Raw genomic sequence first — 9,456 nt, forward strand, 5'->3', positions numbered from 1 at the left:
GTGACTTGGATTAGATATATTAACTCCCCGGGTAGCACTGAATTTCTCAGATTAGCACAGTTGGTTTTGCTTACTCATGAAATATGTAATCCTGTCTTGAAGTAAGGCCATGAAAATTCTCTGAGAACAAGTGGATTCCCTGTTCAATTATTCCTTTCAGCTCTGCCATCTGAGGCCAATATCTAGTTTCCAGGAGGTAGAGGTGGGAGATGTTGTTTTAACAAGTCAATAACTGGGATAATTCATTTCCATTTGATTGAAAGTCATGTTCCAAGCTCAACTTAAATGAGTATATTTATAGAAATTGAAGAGGAGTTTTCCTTCACAATACAAATTTTCACTGATTAAAAAAATTTTTTTTCACTGATTTAACATTAGACTAATAATCATCAGATTTTGTCATATGCTCATTATTGTGGTGCCTATTATATGTAGAGGTTTTTACACTTTTTTTTTAAGACTTTATTTATTCATGAGAGACACAGAGAGAGAGAGAGGCAGAGACACAAGCAGAGGGAGAAGCAGCCTGATGTGGGACTTGATCCCGAGTCTCCAGGATCACACCCTGGGCTGAAGGCGGCGCTAAACCACTGCTCCACCGGGGCTGCTCAAGTTTTTATGCTTTTATTAAGACTTTCATGTGTTTTGTTCCTTATTCATTCATTCATTTGACAAATGTTTACTCTATTCCTACAATATGCTAGGCACTGTACTGAGTCAGTCCTGAATAAATTGTGATGAGGATTATGAGGGAAAATAAAGGTTTGGGAGGTCATAGCATGAAATACCTCCTAGTCTGGAGATCCGGAAAAGCTTCTTTGAGGAAATAACATTTGAGCTGAGGCCCGAGGGAAGGTCAGGGGTTAGTGGGCCAACATACAGGCAAGAGTGCTCTGAGCAGAGGGAAGAGCCCAATGGAGAGCTCAGAGATGGAGAAAGCAGGGGCACTAGAAAAATGGAAAACATTGGTCTAGTTGTGGCAGGGGCAAGAGGGAGTGCTAGAAATGACAATAATAGCTAATGCTTAAATGGTGCTTATTATGTGCCAGGCTCTGTACAAATAAATATTAACTACCTTAATTCCTGTAATAGGACTACAGGTTTTGTTTTTTTGTTTTTGTTTTTTGTTTTTTGTTGTGTGTTTTTTTTTTTTCCTGTTTTATAGATGAGGATACTGAGGCAACAGCAAGGTTAAATAAATTGTCCTAGGCCATAATGGTAGAACTGGGATTCAAACTTAAGAAGGATGTATCCAGGCTCTGTGCCCTTAACTACTAAGTCACATTGCCCAAAGATGAGGCTGGAGACCTCCCATATGCTTTTGCACATCCTCATGAAATTTTCATGTAATTTCATTCGTACAACTCCGATTAAAAACCATCAGATTAAAAAAAAAAAACCATCAGATAAACCCAATAATGGACGATGAGTAAACAAATGGCTTAGAGAGGCTATGACAGCAGAACGGAGGGTCTTAGGGAGCCCTAACATTATGGGATAGGTAGAGTAAGGTGAGCCTGAAAATGGACAGTGACAAAGGGACAGAGAGGTTGGTGAGGTGTTAGACTGGATTCAGTGAGATTAGAGACACCACGCAGTAACTTGAACAGGGAGAGGTTTTTTTTTTTTAATTTATTTATGATAGTCACAGAGAGAGAGAGAGAGGGAGAGAGGCAGAGACACAGGCAGAGGGAGAAGCAGGCTCCATGCACCAGGAGCCCGATGTGGGATTCGATCCCGGGTCTCCAGGATCGCGCCCTGGGCCAAAGGCAGGCGCCAAACCGCTGCGCCACCCAGGGATCCCGAGATTTTTTTTTTTTTAAACCTGATTGGATCACAGGCATGGAGAGGGTTAATCAGATTATTATTATTTTTAGATTATTTATTTATTCATGAGAGACACAGAGCGAGGCAGAGACAGGAGAAACAGGCTCCATGCAGGGAGTCTGATATGGGACTCATTCCTGGGACTCTGAGATCAAGCCCTGAGCGGAAGGCAGACGCCCAAACACTGAGCCACCTAGGTGTCCCAGGGAGAGTTCAGTATAAAGAATTATGAGCCATATTGGAATTGCAGTAATGAGGAACTGGCTAGTGCAGGAGCTATTAAATGTTTTCTGTACAGAAAAATATTTTAGGCTTTGGGAGCCATCTGGTTTCTGTTGCAACTGCTCAATTCTGGTGTTGCAGCCTAAAAGCAGCCCTAAACAACATGTAGATGAATGAGTGTGTTCCAGGCCTGTTTATTTACAAAAACAGGCAGTGGACTGGATTTAGCCTGTGGTTTGCCAGCCTGTGGATTAGGAAGAAGTAAAGAGAACTCTAAAGAAGATTAAAAGAGCAGGTAATGGGACACCTGGGTGGCTCAGCGGTTGAATATCTGCCTTTGGCTCAGGGCATGATCCTGGAGTCCCAGGATCGAGTCCCACATTGGGTTTCCTGCATGGAGCCTGCTTCTCCCTCTGCCTATGTCTCTGCCTCACTCTCTTCCTCTTTCATGAATAAATAAAATCTCTTAAAAAAATAAAAGAGCAGATAAAAATGTAGTATTTTTAAAATGTAATAGTAGATGTGATAGAAATAATATAATACAAAAGAGCCACAACTTGGGTCTGAGATAGAGACCCCAAGGAGACTCCTTCACTTCCAGACCTTGCTGGAAAGGGACAGGAATAGTGCACTGAATGGCAAAAAGTTGCTGTGGAGCTGCACCTGTGGAAGTTGCTGGAAATCTACTGTGTAGGGTGCCAGGGACAGTTATGCACAGGGAGGTGTCTCACAGAAGGAGCACTGTTACAAAACACTAAAGAGGAAGCTGCTGGCCACAGAGTACTGATAGAGAAAGTGTGCATACCACAGGAGTCAACTGCTGCAGACTGCCTGTAGAGCTAGCACACCAGAACTAGGAAGCACACCTCTTTCCTCCCGCAATGTCTCAAGTTTAATATCGTGCCAGGTGGCAAAGAAAAATATATTTCAAGGGTCCATTTCCACTTTCACAGAGCAGGCAATAAGGATGAATTGGAGCTGAGAGGCAATAATTGATAACTGGCATGGGAGGGAATCTAGGGAATGTGGTGTGATAGAATGCATTAAAAAGGTACTTCAGGGACACCTGGGTGGCTCAGTTGGTTAAACATCTGCCTTCGGCACAGGTCATTATCTCAGAGTCCTGGCCCTACAGGCCAGGCTCCATGCTCAGCAGGGAGTTCCCTCTCTCTCTCTCTCTCTCTCTCTCTGCTGCTCCCCTACTTGTGTGCATGTGCGCGCGCGCTCTCTCTCTCTGTTAAATAAATAAATATATTTTTTTAAAAAAAGAAAGAAACTACTTGTCTCATTGAATTGGCCTAATTGCCAAATGGTGGAGATTCCCTTCACAATTAAAAAAATAATAATAATAAAAGGTATTTTAAGAAGTAGTACTTAGAGCGTCAGAAGGATGATCCAAAGAAGAACAAATTGGTAAATTGGATTTCATCAAAATTAAGAATATCTACTCTTTGAAAGATAATTAAAAGAAACCAAATATGGGAAGAAAAGATTTGCAAATCATATACCTGATAAAGTCTTTATGGTCAGAATTTTTAAAAAATCCCCAAACTCAGGATTAAGAAAATAACTAAATTTTTAAAATTGCCAAGTGATTTGAATACTATATCACCAAAGAAGATAATACAGATGGCTAATAAGCCACCAAAAAATGCTTAATATCATTAGTCATTAGGGGTCAGCAGATAAAAACCACAATAAAATACCTGGGATCCCGGGGTGGCTCAGAGGTTTAGCGCCTGCCTTGGGCCCAGGGCATGATCCTGGAGTCCCGGGATAGAGTCCCACATCAGGCTCCCTGCATGGAGCCTGCTTCTCCCTCTGCCTGTGTCTCTGCCTCTCTCTCTCTCATGAGTAAATAAATAAATCTTTAAAAAAATAAAAAATACCATCACATATCTACTATCATAGCTGAAATATAAAAGACTGACCATACCAGGTATTGATGAGAATGTGGAGCTCATATACCACTTTTGAGAATTTTTTAAACTTTTTTTTTTTAATTTATGATAGGCACACAGTGAGAGAGAGAGAGGCAGAGACACAGGCAGAGGGAGAAGCAGGCTCCATGCACCGGGAGCCCGATGTGGGATTCGATCCCGGGTCTCCAGGATCGCGCCCTGGGCCAAAGGCAGGCGCCAAACCGCTGCGCCACCCAGGGATCCCCACTTTTGAGAATTTTTGTAAAAATGATACAACCACTTTCGAAAATAGTTTATAATTTTTTAAAGTTAAATGTCAGTTAAACATACTCTTATTGTATGACTCTTCAGTAATTCCCCAAGAGAAATGAAAGTTTATTCATACAAAGACTTGTGTGTCAATGATCATAATAGCTTTATTTGCACTAATCAAAAACAGGAAACAATCAAGTGTCCAACAGGTTGAACAGATAAACAGATGGTGCTATATCTACACAATGAAATATGTATTACTCAGAAATAAGAAGGACTAGGCTTCCAACACACACAGAAGCCTGAATGAATCTCCAATAATTATGTTTAATGAGAGAAGCCAGACCAAAAAGAGTGCATATTGTATGATTCCATTTATGTAAAATTCTAGAAAATGCAAAATAAGGATTATAGATTGTGGTGATAGAAAGCAGATCAGTGTCTTCCTGGGGATGGGAGGAAGTGGGGAGGGATGGGAAGGTTTTACCAAGTAAACAAGAAAGATTTTGGAGGGTAATGGACATGTTCATTGTCTTGACTGTGGTGATAGTTTCTTGAGTTTATACAAGTGTCAAAACTCATTGAAGTTTATACTTTAAATATGTACAGATTATTTCATGTCAATTACACCTTAATAAAGCTGTTAAAATAGAAAGTATTCAAGTATGCTATACTACTGACAAGTCAAGCAACATAAGAACTGAAATATATCCAGTGGATGTAGCACCATATTAATAATTGGTGATGTTGTGGATAACAGTTTCAGAGAAGTGGTGAATGGAAGCCTGATTGGAGTGGAGTAAGCTGAAGGGTGAGTGGAAAGTAAGAAAACGTAGCCAACTCTTTCAAACTGGGAAAGAGAGAAGACTTTCCCCATCAAAAGGGGGAGGTGGAATGGTAGGAATATTTTTTAAAGATTTATTTATTTATGTAGGAGAGAGAGAGAGAGCAGGAGCAGGAGGAGGGGCAGAGGGAGAGAGAAAAAGAGAGAATCCCAAGCAGACTCCCTGCTGAGCCCGTTGCCTGTTGCAGGGCTTGATCCCAAGATCCTGAGATCATGACCTGAGCCAAAACCAAGGGTCAGCCACTTAGCCAACTGAGTCAACCAGGTGTCCCTGGTAGGAGCATTTTTAAAGTTCACAGAGAAAAAAGGATGAATGGGGAGATAGAAGATAAATGACAGAATAAGTTCCTCAAGAAAGCAGAAGAGAATGAGATGGAAAGAAATTCATCTTAGGAGGAGAGAAAAATATGATGAGCACAAATTCAAATAGATTTATGAGCTTGGTAACAGAATATTGAAGAGTTTTCTTTCTGATGGTCCCCATCGTATGCATGTGTGTGTGCATGAAGAGGCCAGGATATATGCTGAAATAGAGGGGTTGTCAAGAAATTTAAGAAGAGTGGCAAACATGTGAAGTCATCATTGTGGAGATTAGGTTAGTGGTGATGAGAGAAATAAAAAAAAAAGGTTTGATTGTTTAATTGCAGGCTCTGGGTGAGGCTGGTTGCTATGTATTTCTAATGGCATCAACATGCAAGGCAATGTGATTTTTCTGTAGCGGCTCTCTTCAGCCAGCTGCACAAAGCAGACAGGTGGATGGTTCACCAAGAGTTGGGATTCTTTTCAGACTCTTGGAGCAGAAAGACAAGAGGGCCAGGAGGCTGAGGGTATTGGCAAAGAGAATGACTAAAGTGATGAGTGTGGGATCTCAGTTGGATGATCTGAGGAAGTGACTGGCAAGAGGGGGCTATGGTGGTCTGGAGGTCCTCCTGGGGCTAAATAACTGTTGGGATTCATGTTGGGATTCATGCCACTAGAGAGCTAGGTGAGTAGGAGGTGCTGCAGGATGGTGAGGGTGTGTGTGTCTGAATGTAGGAAGTTAGTGGTGGATGGTTCCAGGTGTTGACAGACTGAGGGATGAGAATGAGGTAAGGAAGGAGGTTTTTGGAGATCAGGAGATCAAGGGACTGAGGGGCCAAGGACTTGCTGGCTCAAGTGACAATAATGAAGTCACCTATAAACATGTGTTCAAGTCTCTGTATAAATACATGTTTTCATTTATTTTAGAGATATACCTAGGCATAGAATTGCTAGATAATATGTTAAGATTTTGAGGGACTATGGGACCATTTTCCAAAGATGCTATTTCATTTTACATTCCTACCAGCACTATACAGATTTCCAATTTCTCTACATCCTTGTCAATGCTTGTTTTTTTTTTTTTTTAAGATTTTATTCATTTATTCATGAGAGACAGAGAGAGGGGCAGAGACATAGGCAGAGGAAGAAGCAGGCTCCCTATGGGGAGCCCGATGCGGGACTCGATCCCAGGACCCCAGGATCACAACCTGAGCCAAAGGCAGATGCTCACCCACTAAGCCACTCAGGTGCCCCTTGTCAACATTTGTTATTGTCTATTGGTTTTAGTCATCCTAGTGGGTGTGAATAGTGTGTCACTGTCATTTTGATTTACCTTTTCCCTGATGACTAATAATGCTGAGCCTCTTTTAACGTATGTATTAGCCACTTTATTTTTGAAAGCATTTCCGCAGAGATAATCTATTCTGATCTTTGGCCAGTTTTAATTGCATTACTTATTGTTTTATTGTTGAGTAAAGCCAGGATTTTTGACCCAGGAAGTTTGGCCTGGAACCTGGGCCAAACAGGTTCTCATAACTCTCATGCTCTCTTCTTTCTTGCTATGCATCATGATTACAAAGTGGTAGAAATTTTGCTTTATTACTATTCACTCTATGTAAGAAGTCAAATAAAGGGCAGCCCTGGTGGTGCAGTGGTTTAGCACTGCCTGCAGCCAGGTGTGATCCTGGAGACCAGGTATCGAGTCCCACATCAGGCTTCCTGTATGGAGCCTGCTTCTCCCTCTGCCTGTGTCTCTGCCCCTCTCTCCCTCTGTCTCTATGAATAAATAAAATCTTAAAAAAAAAAAAAGAAGTAAAATAAAAAGGTATTTAAAAGCTGCAAAACAGTTTCTCTTAGAGGTTATAACTATCTTGTTTTGGGAAAAATGCCTTAATAGCATCTTTAGGAAGGGGAAGGATGCCTGAGGAGACAGTTTAATAAATAAATAGCTGAACTGTCTTATATGAGAAGATGCAGGAATTTGCAAGTTTGGGTGAACAGTCAAAAAGGATAGAAGAAAAGACTCCCTAAAAAAAGGAGAGGTAACAAACCACTACATTGCACACTTTAAATATCTTACCATTTAATTTCTTAATTATATCCAATAAAGCTAAAAGAAAGGGGCACCTGGGTGACTCAGTGGTTGATCGTCTGCCTTTGACTCATAGGGCATGATCCTGGGATCCTGGGATTGAGTCCCGAATACGGCTCCCTTCAGGGAGCCTGTTCTCCCTCTGTCTATGTCTGCCTCTCTCTGTGTGTCTCTCATGAATAAACAAATAAAATCTTTAAAAAAAAAATTAAGCTAAAAGAGAGAGAGTTAAGGAAAAATGTTATGAACTAGAATTTAAATAGTGGGGAGTCTGCTTCTCCCTCTCCCTCTGAACCTCCCCGCTGTTTGTGCTCTCTTGCTACCAAATAAATCGCGTTTTAAGAGTCCCCTAATTATTTTTTTAAGAGTCCTCTAATTCTAAAAAAAAAAAAAAAAAAAAATAGTCCTCTAATTCTAATAGACATCTAGATCCACTTCAATTTTTTTATTTATTTTTTACTGGTGTTCAATTTGCCAACATATAGCATAACACCCAGTGCTCATCCCGCCAAGTACCCCCTCAGTGCCCATTACCCAGTCACCCCAACCCCCCCGCCCTTTCCACTACCCCTTGTTCATTTCCCAGAGTCAGGAGTCTCTCATGTTTTGTCACCCTCACTGATATTTTCACTCATTTTCTCTCCTTTCCCTTTATTCCCTTTCACTAATTTTTATATTCCCCAAATGAATGAGACCATATAATGTTTATCCTTTTCCAATAGACTTATTTCACTCAGCATAATACCTCCAGTTCCATCCACGTCGAAGCAAATGGTGGGTATTCATCGTTTCTAATGGCTGAGTAATATTCCATTGTATACATAAACCACATCTTCTTTATCCATTCATCTTTCGATGGACACCGAGGCTCCTTCCACAGTTTGGCTATCGTGGTCATTGCTGCTATATACATCGGGGTGCAGGTGTCCCAGTGTTTCACTGCATCTGTATCTTTGGGATAAATCCCCAGTAGTGCAATTGCTGGGTCGTAGGGCAGGTCTATTTTTAATTCTTTGAGGAACCTCCACACAGTTTTCCAGCCTTTTTTTTTTTTTTTTTTTGAGATTTTCTTATTAGAGAGAGAGCACATGTGAGAGAGAGCAGGAGCAGAGACAGAGGGAGAAGTAGATGCCACTGCGACCCTCCCAACACCCCCCCAGCAGGGAGCCTGATGCAAGGCTCCATCCCAGAACCTTGAGATCATGACCTGAGCTGAAGGCAGACACTTAACCCACTGAGCCACCAGGTGCCCCTAGTTCCACTTCTGATGTGGTTTTATTTCGTAAGCCAGATGGTAACTGTGAATATTATTTATATTATTTGTTTCACAGAATTATCTACCTATCCTAGAGAGACAGAGAGAGAGAAAGAGAGAGAGCACATGAGCAGGGGGAAGGACAGACTGGGGAGCATCCTTAAGCAGATTCCCTGCTGAGCGCAGAGCCCCACTCGGAGCTCCATTTCACAACCCTGAGATCATGACCTGAACAGAAACCAGGAGCCCGCTGCTTACTGACCGAGCCACTCAGACACCCCCAAAATTTTCCCTAGATTTAATTGCAAAAACCCCTTGGCTTCTTTTCTGCTTTATATCCCATGTCAGTCCCCAGTGACCAGTTTGTTCTTTTTCTAAGTATCCTTTATAGCATACTTAGGACTCACAATTCACTTCTTTACAGTACTCACAGAGCTGCAAAGAATTAAATTAGAATATTCTAGGATTTTATAACCAGAGAGAGATTACTGTAAACTTGCTGCATTCAAACCTTGGCTCTAGGTTCTAGGAAAACAAAAAGACGTATAGGTCCTGTTTCTGTCTCTGAATGGGGGAAACAAGAATTTGCCTGAGCTGCAGACCTCAGAACACTTTCTTTCTTTTTTTTTTTATAATAAGTTTATTTTTTATTGGTGTTCAATTTACCAACATACAGAATAACACCCAGTGCTCATCCCGTCAAGTGCCCCCCTCAGTGCATTAACCCCCACCCCCACCCTCC

The sequence above is a fragment of the Canis lupus genome, chromosome 8 (assembly GCF_011100685.1).
Source record: "Canis lupus familiaris isolate Mischka breed German Shepherd chromosome 8, alternate assembly UU_Cfam_GSD_1.0, whole genome shotgun sequence".
In the NCBI taxonomy this organism is placed as follows: domain Eukaryota; kingdom Metazoa; phylum Chordata; class Mammalia; order Carnivora; family Canidae; genus Canis; species Canis lupus.